Source organism: Peromyscus eremicus, chromosome 3 (assembly GCF_949786415.1).
Source record: "Peromyscus eremicus chromosome 3, PerEre_H2_v1, whole genome shotgun sequence".
In the NCBI taxonomy this organism is placed as follows: Eukaryota; Metazoa; Chordata; class Mammalia; order Rodentia; family Cricetidae; genus Peromyscus; species Peromyscus eremicus.
The window spans coordinates 45,957,294-45,975,662 of NC_081418.1; positions in this window are offsets into that span (position 1 = coordinate 45,957,294).

Below are 18,369 nucleotides of genomic sequence, written 5' to 3' on the forward strand. Positions count from 1 at the left end.
GTTTCTATTCCCTCTTGAATAAACAGAGGTAAGAATGTTAAAGGAGATAAAATATGATCAAATAGCAAGCCCATCTATTTTCTTTAAATTTTTTTATAGATCATATTAGGCATATATTTTTATCAGATCAGAAAAAAGAATATGCTTCTTTAAAGTACAAACCAGGAATATATTGGTGAGTCAGTGAGGGTAGGAAATGCCTATCAAAGCTCTTAGTAAACCTTTTGAGGTTGCTTAAAAGTAACCTCAGCTTCTTTCCAATAATAAGAAGGGTCTCGGTCTCTCTCTCTCTCTCTCTCTCTCTCTCTCTCTTTCTCTTTCTCTCTAGTCCTCGACTTCTGTGCTGGTCTGGTAACTTACGTTGACTAGGAAAATGTAGCAGAAGTAATATTGCATACTTCCCACTAGTAGAAACACTAGAACGCTATTGCTTGTGACCATGTGAGCGAGTCTTGGAGGATGAGAGCAGATGCCTTAGGAAGAGGAGTCTCAACCTTCCCTCATATCCCAGTGCACCCAAAAGAAGCAAAATGATAACAAGCCAAGTTGACACCAAGTAAATAGAGACAAGCCTTACCAACTAATTCTAACCCAAACCACCTCCAGCCCATAAATTCATGAGCAAATGAGTCGTCACTGTTACATTATCTGACTTCTTACCTAGAGAGACTGTTTTCCCCTTTAATCATTCCCAAGTATGTACCCGAGACCGGCATAGTAGGGCCTTTTTCCTGAGAGACCTTATACCCCTTTAGGATCCTTTATCTTTTGTTTTGTTTTGTTTTGTTTTTGAGATAAGGTTTCTCTGTAGCTTTGGAGCCTGCTCTGGAACTTACTCTGTAGACCAGGCTAGCCTTGAACTCACAGAGAGTCACCTGTCTCTGCCTCCTGAGTACTGGGATTAAAGGCATGCACCAACCACTGTGGTGATATATTGTGTCCCTCAGTATATTGTGCACCCTAATAAAGTTTATCTGAGGATCAGAGGAAAAAGCCAGCCATTATAGTAAACATAGAGCCCAGGCAGTGGTAGCACATGCCTTTAATTCTAGCATTCCAGAGGCAGAGATCAAGGCTACAATGGGAACCGAGCCAGACATGGTGGCATACACCTTAAATTCCAACACTAGTTAACCATCAAGGTCTGGAGGTCTGTACAGACAGACAGGAAGTGACAGAGCTGGGTAGGAAGAGGAGGTGATACAGCTGGGTGGAGATAGGAAATAAGATGGCAGAACAGAAAGGCATATAGGTGTGTGTATACAGGAAGTGGGTCTCTTTGGAGACTGAGGTGTCAGTGAGGCGAGGTGTGGCTTGTCCTGTTCCTCTGATGTAGCAACACCTGCGTTACTACTCATTCTCCATGTCCGAGCAAGGGGCTGAGGATTAAAAAGAGAGACAAGACAGTGGGTCATTCATCTCAGTAGAATGCCGTTTATTGAAGGAGGGAGGAGGCCTTAAATACAGACTTACAGCACTGTGGAAGAACCTGGGCGGGCAAAAGTAAGCTACAGCTGTTTTACATTCTAGCATCACACCAATATCAGGATACGCAAACAAGGAACCTTCGGTAAGCTGTTTAGGAGGAATGAAACCAGCAGAGAAATTAGCATAGGGAGGAGATCTGATCACGGTCAGCAAGCAAGGCAAGAGCTCCCCAAAAATGGGGGCCCGGGCCCAACACTCTGATCTCTCAGTTTTTCACCACAATATCTGACTTCAGTTTTGTTTTTCTTTTATTAATAAGACCATTTAGCAATTCATCTTACACACCACCACTGCCCAGCGAGGATCCTTTATCTTTATGACCTTTTCATATTGTTTTGTTTTCTCCCCGAGCTCCAAGTAGAGACTAAGAGGTTGTTATGCCTGTTTCCTTTCTATCTCATGGTTTCTGTGGTTTAGTCCCCCAGCTGCTGTCCCCAGGTCTTTTTGCACTAAGTTTTATACTTTGTACATTCCAGAGAATGACCTACCCTGGCCATGCTCTTAGTTGTGGGTCTAAGTAGCAAATAGAGAGAAGCAGCAGACACACAGAAAACCATTTTCAAATCTACATTTACAACCCTCCTCAGAAAACAAGAAAGAAAATCTTATTACAACTATTATACTTGAGTTCCTGGTTGAGAGATTTCCAGGTAGGAAGTCATCTCTGTCTTCTCCACAGATGAATATCATATTTTCCAATTTTACTACAAACATCTTTATGTTATGGGATAAACAATAGTAGCTTTTATTGGCAATAATTTATTCTTTAAGAGCAGCATGCCTTTGTTCTTAGGACATTTAGTTGTACTCATCTTTCCTTGCCAGTAAGTCTGAGAACTAGCCTGGTCCAGGACGGGGCGCTTGAGGACATTTTCAAACAAACATGCTTGAGTCTGAAGTGGGGAGGCCAAATCTCATCTCCAGAGCCAGCTTCTCAGTGAATCTAAACAGCCAGTGACAACTCACCAATATACTCTATACCCCAAATGCTTCTCTATAAACCCATGGCTTACACTGGACAGAGAGCTTATTGCAGACTCCAGTGACAAGTGCCAGCACCCAAGACACCCGTCTTCTCTGACCTGCCTAGAGTTGTCCAAATGAATCTTACTTTCTGGACTAAATGTTGGGAATGGGGACTGACAAAAGGTAGAAAGAATTGTCTTCCCTTCAAGAGACAGAACACTTAATCCTAAAGCATCACCCTCTGACCTCTTTACACTTTACAAGGTCACAGGTGCATGGCAGTCTGCACCCATGATCAAGCAGGATCAAGCTGACAGAAGCATTTACCTTTAACAGTATCTAACCCAAGATTCTCATTGCCTAGTCCTGGGGTGACCAACTGCTCAAAACCTTGTATCCATAATCAGTTTGTGTGTGTGCAAATGAAGGCATGTAACCCAAGGAAGCTTAGTAAGTACCCTCCTTCCTATAAAGAGATCTGGTTGTATAAGACGCTAAGTCTACCCCTGCAGACTGAGTATCCTTTGTTCCTCTAAATGGGATCTAGAAGGCTCTGGTTTAGCACCTTAGAGAGTCCTCAGGATATAAAGAACATGTCTTCAAAGAAGGTAAGGTGGGGTGTAGTCTGGGATCTTCAGGAATGAGAGGAGGGGAATCAGAAGTTACAAAAAAGCAAAACAAAACAAAACAACAACAACAAAAACAGTGGTAGCGGTGTGATGGGAAAGATCTTTGGTTTCTTTTCTCTTTTTTTTTTTTGGTTTTTCGAGACAGGGTTTCTCTGTGTAGCTTTGCGCCTTTCCTGGAACTCACTTGGTAGCCCAGGCTGGCCTCGAACTCACAGAGATCTGCCTGGCTCTGCCTCCCGAGTGCTGGGATTAAAGGCGTGTGCCACCACCGCCCGGCTGATCTTTGGTTTCTAAACAAGAAAGACTCTTTGGTATACAAGGCCTAGCATAACAGGGTCTAATTTTTTCTATTTGCCTATCCTAGTTAACTCAGGGCAATCCAAGAGACAGATTGTACACAATGTACCTCTGACCATTTTCCTTTCTTTTTGCAGTTGGAATGTGGTATTATAATTTAGACTGGGGGGTGCTTTTCTTATTATCTTGATAGACTCATCACTTAAGGTTTGGGGGCCCTACGCTGCTCAGTGTTTCAGGAGGCAGCTGAGTGGAGATCTTGGAAAAATCTTGGAATCAGTTTATCCCATCTGCAGAGAGACAGAGGAGGAAAGATGGAGAAGTCTTAGGTGGAGGTTGCCCTTTCCCCATGGCCTTCCCTGCACTATCTGGAGGGGAAGTTCTAGCCTATAGCAGGCAGTAGTCGGTTTAGTCTGTCCTAAAGAGATGCCAGACTTAGCAGGGACTCCCCTCCTACCCATGCCTCCACTCCTAACACCACCCAATTTCCTCCCCTTTCTACCCCAAGTACCTGGTCCCCAGCAGTTCCTCTTACAGTCTAATATCTCTTGTAGCATTGCTGCTTAAAACAAAAGATTAAAGCTGGGCAGTGGTGGCGCACACCTTTAATCCCAGCACTCGGAAGGCAGAGGCAGGCGGATCTCGGAGAGTTTGAAGCCAGCCTGGTCTACATAGTTTGTTCCAAGAGAGCCAGGGCTAGATACTGAGACCCTAAGTCAGTAGGAATCTGTCTGGAGGAAGACTGAGGCAAGTTTCCTTTGGTCTCTGAAATGTCTAGTTGGGAAAGATAACGCCCTTATTTCCAGAGACCATCAAACATGATGGGTCCAGGGGGGCTCTGGTGAATATCCACCAGGACTCTATCAGCTACTGTAATGATGATACCCTCTCCACATCTTTTGTTTGTTTGTTTGCTTGCTTTGTTTTTTCCAGACACAGTTTCTCTGTGTAGCCCTGGCTGTCCTAGAACCTACTCTGTAGACCAGATTGGCCTTGCACTCACAGAGATGTGCCTGCCTCTGCCTTCTGAGTTCTGGGATTAAAGGTGTATGCCACCATCAACTAGCTCCTCTGCATCTTTGCCTTGGTTGTGTTGAAAAGGAGTAAGTCTGGTGGTAGCCAAGTGGTCAAGTGGTAGCTAAGATGGAAAAGCCTTGGGAAATGGGATGCTAGTGATGTAGACTGAGCCAAGAGAAAAGGGGATAGCAGAAAGGGCTGTTGGGAGAATCCAAATGGGGTACTAGATGTTTGATGAAAGAATGTACATCTTTCATGGACCTTACCCACAAAGAGAGTTGCCTAAACATCATGGAGACTATGGTGGTTTGAAGAAAATAGCCCCCAAAGGGAGTGGCACTATTAAGAGGTGTGGCCTTGCTGTAGGAAGTGCATCACGGTGAGGTCAGGCTTTGAGGTCTCCTATGCTCAAGATACCACCAGTGTCTGAGTTCACTTCCTGTTGCCTTTGGATCAAGATGTAGAATTGTTTAGAATTTGTTTAGCTGGGAAGCTCCACCTCAGCCCACTTCTTCCTCTCCAAATCCTGCCCCCAGAAAGTGGCAGCTCCTCCCCCAAAGCTCCTCAAGACCATGCCTGCAGGGTATTTAAGCTCTGGCCCATAGACTTGCCATATGATTTCTCCTCTTCCCTCAAGATCACCAGGGAATGCTTTACTCAGATTAAACCTGATCTTATTAATTAGGCTTGATTTGGCTTATTACATAGGCGTAGAAACCCACAACTGGGAATTCAAAATACTTACCAGAATTCTCCAGCACCATGTCTGCCTCCACATTGCCATACTCCCAGCCGCCGTGCTTCCAGCCATGATGATTATGAACTAAACCTATGAAAATGTAAGCCACCCTAATTAAATGTTTTTCCTTTATAAGGGTTGCCATGGTCATGGTGTCTCTTCACAGCAATAGAACCCCTAACTAAGACAGAGATGAAAAGGTTGATTGGGCATTTTAGGGCTAGAATAAAAGCTCTCCCTCTGCCATGGATACACATTTCCTGGAGGGTGGCAGGTAATGCCACTTAGCTTGGGAGTGGTAGTATAAACCCTGCCCTGATTATCCCTATTACAGGGAGTGATCTCCGTTTAGCTGTATGAGATCAAATCCATTTGTTCCCTCCAAAGATTAGGCCCTCTATTGTTCCTAATCTGCTAAGAAAATAAAGGGGTGGTGGTGGTGACTGAGGGAGTTGGCTATGCCAATAGTGGCCAGGATGTCCTCTCGATCTACCAGGTTGTTTGGAGGCACCAGACAATCACATTCATCCTCCATCAAGATGTTCAATAAGTTATATGGACCTTAAGCAGTGTTCTTCAAATCCCAGTGGGGAGGAGTCTATCCTGGATTATCTGCTGCCAATGTTAAGGGGCACTTGGGATGGAGGGCGTTGGGCTAGACTACTACTAGTAAATTGGTTTTATGGGAAGGACAAAGAATTTTATCTCCTAACGAAGACCTGTGTAGTGAGTCTTTCTGTGTCTCACAAGGCAGCTCCCATATAACAACATGGAAACTTCTTATTAATCATGAAAGCTCAGCCTTAGCTTAGGCTTGTTTTTAACTAGCTCTTATAACTTAAATTAATCCATTTCTGTTAATCTACGTTCTGTCATGTACCACCCATCTTGCTTCCTCCGTGTTCCCTTGAGTCTCTCTAGAGTGCCTCCTCCTCCTTCCTCTCTCTGCCTGGAAGTCCTGCTTATACTTCCTGCCTAGCTATTGGCCATTCTGCTCTTTATTACAATCACAGCAATACATCTTCACACAGTGTGCAAGTATCCCTCAACAGACCCACCGAGAGAAAGCGAATGCCACTGGGAAGTGAAAGGACACTGAAAAAGAGGAGGGCAGCTAGCTGATGCAGGGAATGCAAGAATGGCTGTCCTTCAAAGTGAAATGATAGTTGGAGATCAAGATGGCCTAAGATGCAGAGAAGGCAAAAGCAGTCATTGTCTCAAAGTGACATTTAGAGACAAGCAGAAGGACTAGCCACATACAGAGCAACAAAGAACAGAATGACAAACTTTGTTCTCACTAAGGAGTTGGGGGGGTTCCAGGGCTGGGAATCTGCCAGGGGCTCTGCATTGGCTTCCAAGTCCTTCCCCCTTCCAGACTTCTGCCCTCCTTTTCTCCCTGATTGGTCCTGCCAAGGGTATTCAGCTGAGCAGTAAGTAGTTTGTAACAGTTGTGGGGGAGCATGGGGGTGAGGGAGACAAGCCTGGAACCCAAGAGAAGCCCCCTTAAAGGGTCCCAGCTCACTTATCCCATTCATTTGGAGGCTAGAGATGTGTTACGTTCTATAGTCCATCAGATCAGCTATTGAAATAGATGCTATTGAGGCCATTAGTAGCCAGAGGTTATGGCTCTTGACCTACAACTCTGTAGGCTATTATGAGAGCCAAGGTGAAGCAGTCTGCAGCATCTTTGATACAAGTGTGGCTTCCTCAACTTAGTTCTTTGCCTTTTGTATTTCCTTTTGACTCCCATTGACTTCTAGATTAAAATCTGCTGCATGTAGGATTTTCTATCTCCAAGTGTCAATGGGATTTTAGTAGGTGTGGGGGAGCATGTGTAAAATGTCCCAACATGAGTTGGAGCTTGGCTGTGTCTTCTCTTTGAAGATTGGCTTCCCTTGACCTGTTTCTAGTCTCAGCTGTGGTGAGCTGTGTGTGGGGACAATGTGAGGGTATCCATGTCACTGTGAAATCTCTAGCCACACAGTCTGACCAGTGACTCCATCTTACCTGAAGGCAACGAGTAACTTAAAATGAGCACTCTGAAGACACCTTTAGTTTTGTGACAATTTCCTCCTAATTAAAACATCCCTTTCAGGAGGGAGGAGAGAGACAGAGAGATTCAGGAAGTAAAAGATTTCACATAACTGGGGAAGAGGAAACAATCATAAGGGCCCTCCCCAAGGTTACAGAAACAGTAAACCATCACCACTGAGAAGGGGAGCTTGTGGACCAGCCTGCCTGGGAGAGACTCTCCTTTGGCCAGCTTCAAGGAGACTCTGAACTGTCAAACTGACTTCAAATCACACACGAAGTTGTAGGCATGCAGTTTTTGTGAGTTGTTACCCAAGTCAAGATGGGCTTTTGAGAGATGCAGCTGCCTTAAAGCTGCTGCTGGTCCTGTGAGTAACCCCTCACCCACACTCCTGTGAGTAACCCCTCACCCACACTCCTGTGAGTAACCCCTCACCCATACTCCTGTGAGTAACCCCTCACCCATACTCCTGTGAATAACCCCTCACCCACACTCCTGTGAGTAACCCCTCACCCACACTCTTGTGAGTAACCCCTCACCCATACTCCTGTGAGTAACCCCTCACCCACACTCCTGTGAGTAACCCCTCACCCACACTCCTGTGAGTAACCCCTCACCCACACTCCTGTGAGTAACCCCAAACCCATACTCCTGTGAGTAACCCCTCACCCCCACTCCTGTGAGTAACCCCAAACCCATACTCCTGTGAGTAACCCCTCACCCATACTCCTGTAAATAACTCCTCACCCATACTCCTGTGAGTAACCCCTCACCCACACTCCTGTGAGTAACCCCTCACCCCCACTCCTGTGAGTAACCCCAAACCCATACTCCTGTGAGTAACCCCTCACCCACACTCCTGTGAGTAACCCCTCACCCACACTCCTGTGAGTAACCCCTCACCCATACTCCTGTGAGTAACCCCTCACCCATACTCCTGTGAGTAACCCCAAACCCATACTCCTGTGAGTAACCCCTCACCCACACTCCTGTGAGTAACCCCAAACCCATACTCCTGTGAGTAACCTCTCACCCATACCCCTGTGAGTAACCCCTCACCCATACTCCTGTGAGTAACCCCTCACCCCCACTCCTGTGAGTAACCCCTCACCCATACTCCTGTGAGTAACCCCTCACCCATACTCCTGTGAGTAACCCCAAACCCATACTCCTGTGAGTAACCCCTCACCCATACTCCTGTGAATAACCCCTCACCCATACTCCTGTAAATAACTCCTCACCCATACTCTTGTGAGTAACCCCTCACCCATACTCCTGTGAGTAACCCCTCACCCATACTCCTGTGAGTAACTCCTCACCCATACTCCTGTGAGTAACCCCTCACCCATACTCCTGTGAGTAACCCCTCACCCCCACTCCTGTGAGTAACCCCTCACCCATACTCCTGTGAGTAACCCCAAACCCATACTCCTGTGAGTAACCCCAAACCCATACTCCTGTGAGTAACCCCTCACCCATACCCCTGTGAGTAACCCCTCACCCATACTCCTGTAAGTAACCCCTCACCCATACTCCCGTGAGTAACCCCAAACCCATAGTCCTGTGAGTAACCCCAAACCCATACTCCTGTGAGTAACCCCAAACCCATACTCCTGTGAGTAACCCCAAACCCATACTCCTGTGAGTAACCCCTCACCCATACTCCTGTGAGTAACCCCTCACCCATACTCCTGTGAGTAACCCCTCACTCATACTCCTGTGAGTAACCCCTCACCCATACTTCTGTGAGTAACCCCTCACCCCATACTCCTGTGAGTAACCCCTCACCCATACTCCTGTGAGTAACCCCTCACCCATACTCCTGTGAGTAACCCCTCACCCATACTCCTGTATCTCCTCACCCATACTCCTGTGAGTAACCTCCCATCCATACTCCTGTGAGTAACCCCTCACCAATACACCTGTGAGTAACCCCTCATCCATACTCCTGTGAGTATCTCCTCACCCATACTCCTGTGAGTAACCTCCCACCCATACTCCTGTGAGTAACCAACCCCTCACCCATACACCTGTGAGTAACCCCTCATCCATACTCCTGTGAGTATCTCCTCACCCATACTCCTGTGAGTAACCTCCCACCCATACTCCTGTGAGTAACCCCTCACCCATACACCTGTGAGTAACCCCTCACCCATACTGACCTCAGAGGATGAGGTGGAAAGATTGTTAAGAGTCAGAGGAACAGGATGTCTGCAGCATGATAGTATTTTCTAGACATGGCATGGAAGCTGTGCCCATGAAATTTCAACAACAAGGTTATCTAAACAAGACCTGCATAATGACACCACCAGTCAGCATGCAAGCCTGAATGACAAAATGCTACAGGAAATCAATGGTTTCTGAGAAAGGGAGAATCAGTCTCTCCAGGGTAGAGCCCTCTAATAGATTATCCAGTCCCAAGTGGTCAGTCCTAAACACACATATATATGAGCAACACTAAATGGACGCAGTAAGTTGTGTGTGTGTGTGTGTGTGTGTGTGTGTGTGTGTGTATCAAAAATAATTAAAGAAAAAAGAGATCATGAATTTGAGAGGAAATGGGGGATGGGAGGAGTTGGAGAGGGGAGAAAGGAGGGGTAAGAAGGATATAAATACAGTACTTGGGTGAAATTCTCAAAAAAATTAAGAATAAATGGAAGTAGGGGATCCAGCTTCCAGCAGTCTTTAATTGACCCATATATTCAGAAGTTAATACATAGTGCTCTTCCAAAGGACTGAAGTTCAGTTCCTAGCACCCATACCAGGCAGCTCACAGTCACCTGTAACTCCAGCTCTGGCTCCTTCAGGCACTTGCATTCATGTGAACATATCCCCACATGTGGACATAGGTAAATTTATTAAATTAAGAAAAATCATACATTAAGAGTTCTGCAAAAATGCAGACTAATGCCACTCTGACCTAGCTTTGTTTTATGTGAAAATCTTACATGTAATGGTCTTCTGATTCTCAGCAGCATTGACCCTCCAGGTTATAATAACTAATGTCCTATGTCAGGACCCAAGTGTCCTGTTTGTACCTTCACCTCATCATTGATGTCTGACACAGCTTTTTTTTCTTCTTTTCTTTTTAAACATATAATATACTGACGGATGGGACTCAGAAAGAGGTAACTTCTTTTCAGTTCTAGGGGTGAAAGTTAGGTCCTTTCCTGTAGTGTGACAAAACTTTTCCTGGGGAGATGCAACACACACATCTACTCAACCCCATTTAGGGAACTCATGAAAGACCAAAGTATGGATACCACCAAAGACCAATTAAGCGAAGCAATGAGTTTTATTGGGGTTACTTACAAGAGTATGGGTGAGGAGTTACTTACAGGAGCAGAAATAACTCAAAGACAGCTGCATCACCAAAGCTCACCTCAGAACGGGTGACAGCTCACAAAGCTGGGAACCTGGAGCACACTGCCCAGCCTGCAGGCAGCCCAACAGGTTGGACAGTGGCCTTTCTGATGTCTCAGTTGGTCTAAAGCTCCTCTAGGCAGCTCAGCTGGCTTCTGCTTCTTCTAGGAAGCTGTTCTGGTCTGAGAGACTTCTTTGTACCATGGCTTCTCTGGGAGTCTTCTTGGCAACTGTTCCAATTGCTTACTCTGGTGGGGAAGGGTCTAGTGAGTCTGATCAGTTTCAGGGACTACCAGAAGCTATTTTGAGTTGCTGTATTTTGTTTGTTTGTTTGTTTAAACCTTCTTGCTTAAGGAGTTTCCTTGAAGGATGGAATGTGTAGTCTTGGAGGAGGAAACTGTTACGCAGCATTCCCTTGCCAGGCAAGTCCTTCAAGGCTGAGCTTCTGCAACTTTTCCAAAATGATTTTTAAATTTTTGAGACAAATTTTCACTACACAGCCATGCTTGGCCTACAGCTGACTTTCTCTGCACCCCAGTGTGTCCTTGAACTTCACTCTTTTGAGTAAGGGACTATAACTCAGGCTGGCCTTGCACTCCATAGTAGCCAATGATGACCTTGGCTTTTTAATCTGCTGTGTCAGCCTCCTAAGTTCATGGCATCATAGGTTTTAGCTATCATGCATAAAATAATGCCTTTTGATTTTTGGCAAAAGCAAAAGGTAACCTTGTGCTGTTATAGCCAGGGTCATTCTCATTAATCACGGGTCAGGCCACAAAGTGCTTACTCAGAACACCATGGATCAGTGCTCTCTGCATTGTATGGGGAAGCATGCCCATGAGTAGCTTTCTAAGCAAAGTCCTTGATGAGCTTATCAGTTTGAACATGATGCAGCTCACTTCTGAATTCTTGAAAAGCTGCTCCCAGCAATTGTGTCCCAAGAGTTATCTGAATTGAAGCTGTTCTCTTGCTCCAAGACTCTGCAAGGCATGAAAGTCCCTTTAGATGCCACACCTACTTGTTCACTCTATCTCTCAACAATTTTATCTTTCTTTAATTTAATAATTCTAATCAGCCCGGCAGTGGTGGCACATGCTTTTAATCCCAGCACTTGGGAGTCAGAGGCAGGCAGATGTCTGTGAGTTCGAGGCCAGCCTGGTCTACAGAGCGAGATCCAGGACAGGCACCAAAACTACACAGAGAAACCCTGTCTCAAAAAACCAAAATAATAATAATAATAATGATAATAATAATAATAATAATAATTCTAACCTGCACCTTTCCTTTCCAGGGAGCCACTGAACAGCCCCGTGTTGTTGGTAGCAATCTGGACATGCCAGGATTTCTTTTAATATCATTTCTAATCCTATAGATCATACTGAGCAAATGATAAGGCAGAACAATACTATCACTTAGCAGTCTCAGTGGCTCTCATTTGGTGACTACCAGATTTGGCATTGAGTATAACATTGAATGGAGGGGTGGCACATACTAATAATCCCAGCATTTATGAAAAAGACTGAGTTTGGAGGATCTTTAGTTGCCATGCCAAGAACATAGCAATTTCCAGGCCAGATTGGAACACACAGCAAGGTCCATATTTTAAAAATAAATAAATGAAAGAGAGAACAAACAAAAGAGAATTGTGGTGTAGAGGGAAGATGCATTCACAAGTTTCTGAATTGTCATCTCTTGCCCCATTTCACTATAATGCACAGCAAGCTACCCAACGGGGAATTGTGTTGGCATGGCAGATAACTTATAAATACTTCACTGGATGTTAGAAAGAGCTTTTCAGTCCTTCTAAAGCAGGTATTTTAGCTGTTCATTCTAACTTTCCAAAAACAATGATTAATTTAGGACTACAAGAAATAAGACAAATGCACACAGTCCCAAGTAGGCCCCATGTGTTCTTCCCTGCACTTACCACCCCACTTGCTATCCAGGCTACCACAGCCTCCTTCACCGTCTAGCCTTCCCCACAACCAGCAGATTTAGCCTGGGTCCCACATCCATACACCATTCTAGTCTGGCCTTCGGTCTTCACTCCAAAGGAGCTCTAGGCTTGGGCCAGGATTGGTCTAGGACAGAGCCTAGACCACTGCTGTTATAGCCAGGGTCATTCTCATTATTCACAGGTCCCAATCTGGGCATAACAATACTCCTCCCAATCTCCCAAACCTCAGGACCCTCCCATGTCACATCCAACCTTTTCAATGAGACCTATCCACCCCACACTCCTGGGTTGGACCAGGAAGCACATCCTGCATAACAGCCCCTGTCGACCAGGCTTCATTCCATCCAAGCCATTTCCAGCCTCTAAAGCTAACGCATCCCACATCTCTTCTTGTCCAACCTTCGTGTTGTAGCTGACTTCAGTCAGGTCAGGATTTGTCAGTCGCTAAACTGAATCAAAACTTGGCAGTCCTTAAAATCAAGATCTGCTGTTCCTTTCTCCTCTGGATCTCATCTCTCACAGGCAACACCCAACAGGCAGAAGAGGCGCTCTCTTTTTCTTCCACCCAGAAAGCTTAGTTCCTGTTTACATTGAGGGAGTCTAGCTTTCTGACATGCTACTCTGCGGAATTTGCCAACTCATGGTGAACCAGCAGAGAAAGTATATTATTCAAAGGTCACAACTACAGAGGAAACTGCTTTGCCTTTCCAGAGATAAGTGAACAAGCCAACTGTGGTACATGCAGACAGTGGAAGAGTAACACTGAGAAAATAGCAATGAGTCATCAAGTCACTGAAAAGCACAGGGGGATTCAAAGTTTACAGTAATAAGGTGTGGATGCCTTTCTGGAAATGCTTTTTGTTTTCAGTGGTTGGGACATATTGAGAAAGAAATAATTATGAGGAAGAAATACAGCCAGAAGCCAACTCCTAAAGTCTTGTCATTACACCCATAGCTTAGTACATCTATCAGTCCTCATCGGAGATGCTTCCGTATGCAGTAAGTAGATGGTGGTTAACACAGATTCAAAACTGGCCAATGTGCGGAGAATGAAAATGCAGTGTGGTGATGTATTGTGTCTCCCAATATACTGTGTCCCCCAGTAAAATTTACCTGAGAGATCAGGGAAATAGGAAAAGCCACAAGCTAATCTCACCTCACCGACACCTCAGTCTTCAAAGAGACTTACTTCCTGTATACCCACATCTATATTCCTTTCTGTTCTGCTCACTCATTTGCTCTCTCAGCCCAGCTACATCACTTCCCCTTCCTGCCCAGCTCTGTCACTTTCTGTCTGTCTGTACAGACCTCCAGACCTCTATGGTTAGTGCTGGGATTAAAGGCGTGTGTCACCACATACGCTTGCTTGGCTCTGTTCCCCAGTGTGACCTTGAACTCACAGAGACCCAGATAGATCCCTGCCTCCTAAATGATAGGATTAGGGGCTTGTGCTACCATTGCCTGACTCCTGTGTTTATTTATAGTGGCTGGCTTTTTCTTCTGATCCTCAGATAAATTTTATTGGGGGACACAATACATCACCACAATGCAGAATGCTCATCTCCAGGTGGGGCTTCTGTATCACACCCCTCTTTTAAGGCTCAGAGATTGTCAAGGAGTGGGGCATAAAAGCTATAAGAGCCAGAAGGAAGTCAATGATTATAGGAAAAGCATTTTCTGGGCATGACAGGGCATTAACACATGTCAACTCCCAGGGGCTGTGCCTGCATGTGTTAGACATGCACAAGACCAAACCAGAAAAAAAAAATCTCCGCACAGGGAGTGTTAATTCCACTGATCCAGAAATAGACTACTATCACAATTTAAAGCCAAATTTAAAGCAAGCTTTAATTAAATACTGGCCAGGTAGATGAACTCTGACCAGGTTCATACCCAGGTTCCAGGGAAATGGCTCAAATCACAGTTTGTAGCAACTTAAGAAGGAAAACCCATAATTCATTGCTTTTACCATCAGGTCTAATCAGGGGCAAGCATACACCCTGACGTACCTCCAGCCTGTGAACCTCCCATCGGTAAGCGATCAAGGCATCCAGTGCAGATAGGTCAAACAAACTTGTTTAGGGGAATGAAAAACATGTGGCTTGTTATCTCCCACAAACAATAGCCTCCAGCATGTCAGGAACTATCTGTCCTTGGGCAAGGGGCTTGCAGATCAGAGACATTTTTGTTTCATGGATCTCTTAGGCATTGTAATTAAAACTTAAAATGTAAGTTCGGCTCTTACAGTAGTCACAAGTCCTACTCCTGGCTGAGGAGCTATTGGCAGTTGATAGCTGTGTAAAGAGGGAAAGTCTATTTTCTCCATGGACACTACCTCTCAGAGCTTCCCATGCTCCAGTCCATGGCCCTACATCCACAAACATACCGGCAGCCTAAGTGGTATCCATGGTTCGGGGTTTGTTCGTTTGTTTTTTAAAGAACTCATAAAATTAGGAAGGAGTAGTGGTGGGGATGGGTAGGGAAGGCATTGGAGGGCTGGGAATGGGGAGTAGACTTGATCAAAACAAATCATGTGCATGTATAAAATTCTCAAGCAATAATTTAAAAACGAAATAAAATCAAGCATAACCCATGCTAGGAATCCCAGCATTCAGGGGCTGGAGGCAGTAGGATCAGTGGATAAAAGCCAACCATGGCTACATAGTTGTCCACATTTCTCATAAAGCGGGGAGGGGCAGTAATAGGGATTAGCTAAAATGGTAGGGTGCTTGAGGAGTATGCACACATCCCTGAGTTTATTAGTACTATTAAGTCTCAAACTCTAGGACAAATGGCTGAGGTGTCTATTTAACATATCAAAGCAGACCAGGCTACCAGGTTCTCCCAGCATTCCTCAGTTCCTACCTGTTACAGGGTATGGGTGGCATACTCTGCACTCCACCCCAACTCTCCAGCCCAGGAGTTAGGCTGTCCTTCCCCCCGCTGCCCTTCTCTATATAACCCAACCATTTTGGTTATCTCTTCTTCTTTTCATCTACCCTTTACCCTCCTGGCCTTTTGGTCTGTCTCCTTTCCTCTCTCCCTGTAGAGGGGACCCAAAACAGCTTGACCACACAGCTGCCATGACAGGCTTAGAGGCCCAGACACAGCTTCTGTGACAGACTTACTGGTAGGCAACATCAAGACCCAGGAAAAGCCATAAGCTGATACCACCCAGGGAGAGCCTACACCTGACATCCCAAACATTCCAACCATTACATAAGGTGGCCAGATGTCCTTGAGTCTAACACACACCTATTTTCTGTTTTACAGATACCCCTAGACAAATGTCAGCCAGTCAGGGTCCTGAACCCTGGAAATCCCCTCACCCCATCCTCTGCTATGATAAAAACTCTACCCCATCTAAGCTCGGGGTTCTCTGCTCTCACCGCTGCATAGTCAGACAGACAGAGGGACCAAGCTCAGAGCTTGAAAATAAAGGCTCTTTGCTTTTACATATGGGATTCGGTCTCTGTGGTGGTCTTTTGGGGGTCCTCACGATCTGGGCATAACACTCTCCTCCCCCCTCTCCTTTCAGGGTCATGTCCAATCTGGACTCTCCCAGATGTCTCTCCCTCTGGCTGTGCTCTCCCTTTTAACTATAATAGACTTTCTCTTTCACCACACCTAGGAGAAGTCTTGTCCTTTCCTCTTCCTTTCTTTCTTCCTTCCTTCCTTCCTTTCTTTCTTCCTTCCTTCCTTTCTTTCTTTCTTTCTTTCTTTCTTTCTTTCTTTCTTTCTTTCTTTCTTTCTTTCTTCATTCATATGGCACTGAAAATTAGGAGTGGCATAAATGAGTTCGCTCCCAAGGAACTTGGCCACTCTGAACCATGCTACTAATCTGACTCTCTTAAGGTATGTATGGATCATTTGTTTCTGCTGGCTTTGGCCACCGGCCAAATTTGATTCTAAAGTCTGCCTGTTCTTCTTTCCACCTGTCTGACCACCCACCTCTCCTCCACTACTCAGTAAGTGTCCTCTCTCTGGCTCCCGGAGCCTGCTACCCACTTTGTGGCACCCATTATGGGGCATCTCCCTGCTTTGGGGCACCTACCTACCACCTGGGCAATTGTACTTACTAAGACACTTGCTCTTCTATTGGAACCCTCACTTTCCAAAGCCTCTCCTAGCACACCTCTCCAGCTGTTTTCTCCTCTACCTGCTCTAACCACTTGCCTCTCCCTGTCTACAGCCTAAGTGTCCCTACAGAGCTCCCTGCTTTGTCTACTTTTATTATGAAAGCCACAGCAGTGTGCCAGGAAGCCTCCTCTCACCCTATTGCCCCCTATCACGTGGAAAGGGATGCCTCTCCTCTGTGGTTTAGGACATTTCTCCCTGACGAGACTTTCAGTCCACTTGAGGATGCTCGGGATTGAAATTCTTGTTATACCTTGTGGGTGAGGCCAGGGAAGTGGGACTGAGGAGCCAAAGCCAGGATTGCCAAGGGCCCATTCCCAGACGGAGCTCAGGGGCCTGCACCTGGGGAAACACATGGTATAGACCTGGGTTTGGAGGACACAGCAAGGAGGGTCTTGTTCTGCACAGTGGGGTGGGGGTGGGGTCTTGCAAGAAGCTAAAACTACCCACAACCACAAGCACCTTGTGGAGAGGCCTGGGAAAGTCACCAGTCAGCAGCAGTGGCAATGTCAGAACTGAAACCCTGTGGCCCTGGAACCTCTCAGAGCTCACTGATAGTCAGACCTGCTCACCTGTGGAGCAGAACAAACAGGCCTGGAAAATGGAGGTGGAGGAGACAGTAGCAAAGGATTCAGGGCAACAAACCATCAATTCATTGTCCTTGAAGGAGAAACTCAAAGAAGAGAAACAGAAAGAAATGGCTGTTTCTCCAGTAAACATGTGCCGGGGTCTGTTGACATTCTGGGGTGTAGCTGTGGACTTCTCGAAAGAGGAGTGGGGATGCCTGGACTCTGCTCAGAGTGCTTTGTACATTGATGTGATGTTGGAGAATTACAGCAACCTGGTCTTGTTGTGAGACCCTGAGCAAGACCACCACAGAACTGATATCTGATGTAAAACACACAGGGGTTTATTGATAACAAGCAAGCCTAGGCTTGATCCATGTGCAACACTCGACACAGCAGGTGGAGGAGGATGGCCCTGAACTCTCAGGATGAGGGGTTTTTAAAGGGAAAAACCCGCAAGCAGGGTGGTACAAGCCTTTGCATCATATGATTGGGTGAGGATGTGTAACCTTTGAATTTACTGGTTTGGTGTTACAGTTATTATTTTGGGAAGGCCTGAACAAGTCCCAGGCTCTGTCCTTGAGCTGCCACAAAGGCTGGTTGGCCTAGCACATTCACCTTAACCTATACACGTAGCTCTAAGTTGGTGAGGGGTCCCAGATAGTAAACAACTGGTTGAACCTTGAGCAGTCAGAGTATGTGCAGGGGGGGGTTGGAGGGTGTCTTGTGCCATGTGCTACGTGATTGCGCAAATTCACGCAGCGGTCACACAATCAGCGCATGTGTGGTGTACCTCTGTAAGCCTGCCTGCACATGTGCACAGGAATCCTTAAAAAGCTGGACACAGACTCCTCCTCTCTCTCCTCTGCTCTCTTTCTCCCCACTATCTCTCTCCCTCTTTCTCTCTGCATGTGCCTCTTCCCCAGGCCTGGTTCTTTTGTTCCTCCCCTCCTCCTAATAAAGCTCCGATACCGGGTTTTGTCGTGGCTCGTGCCTCCTGACCTTTCTGCATGGTAACCAGCTCCACTTATCATTTTTTAAAACAACACTGACCTATGAGTATAGCAGAATATCATTACTTATCATTTCATAGAATTTTTCCCCCAGTTGTGTTTCATTCTATCCTTGGTCTCCGAGCTGTCCAGCCTCTGGTTTCTGGCCATCCAAGCAGTGTCAGA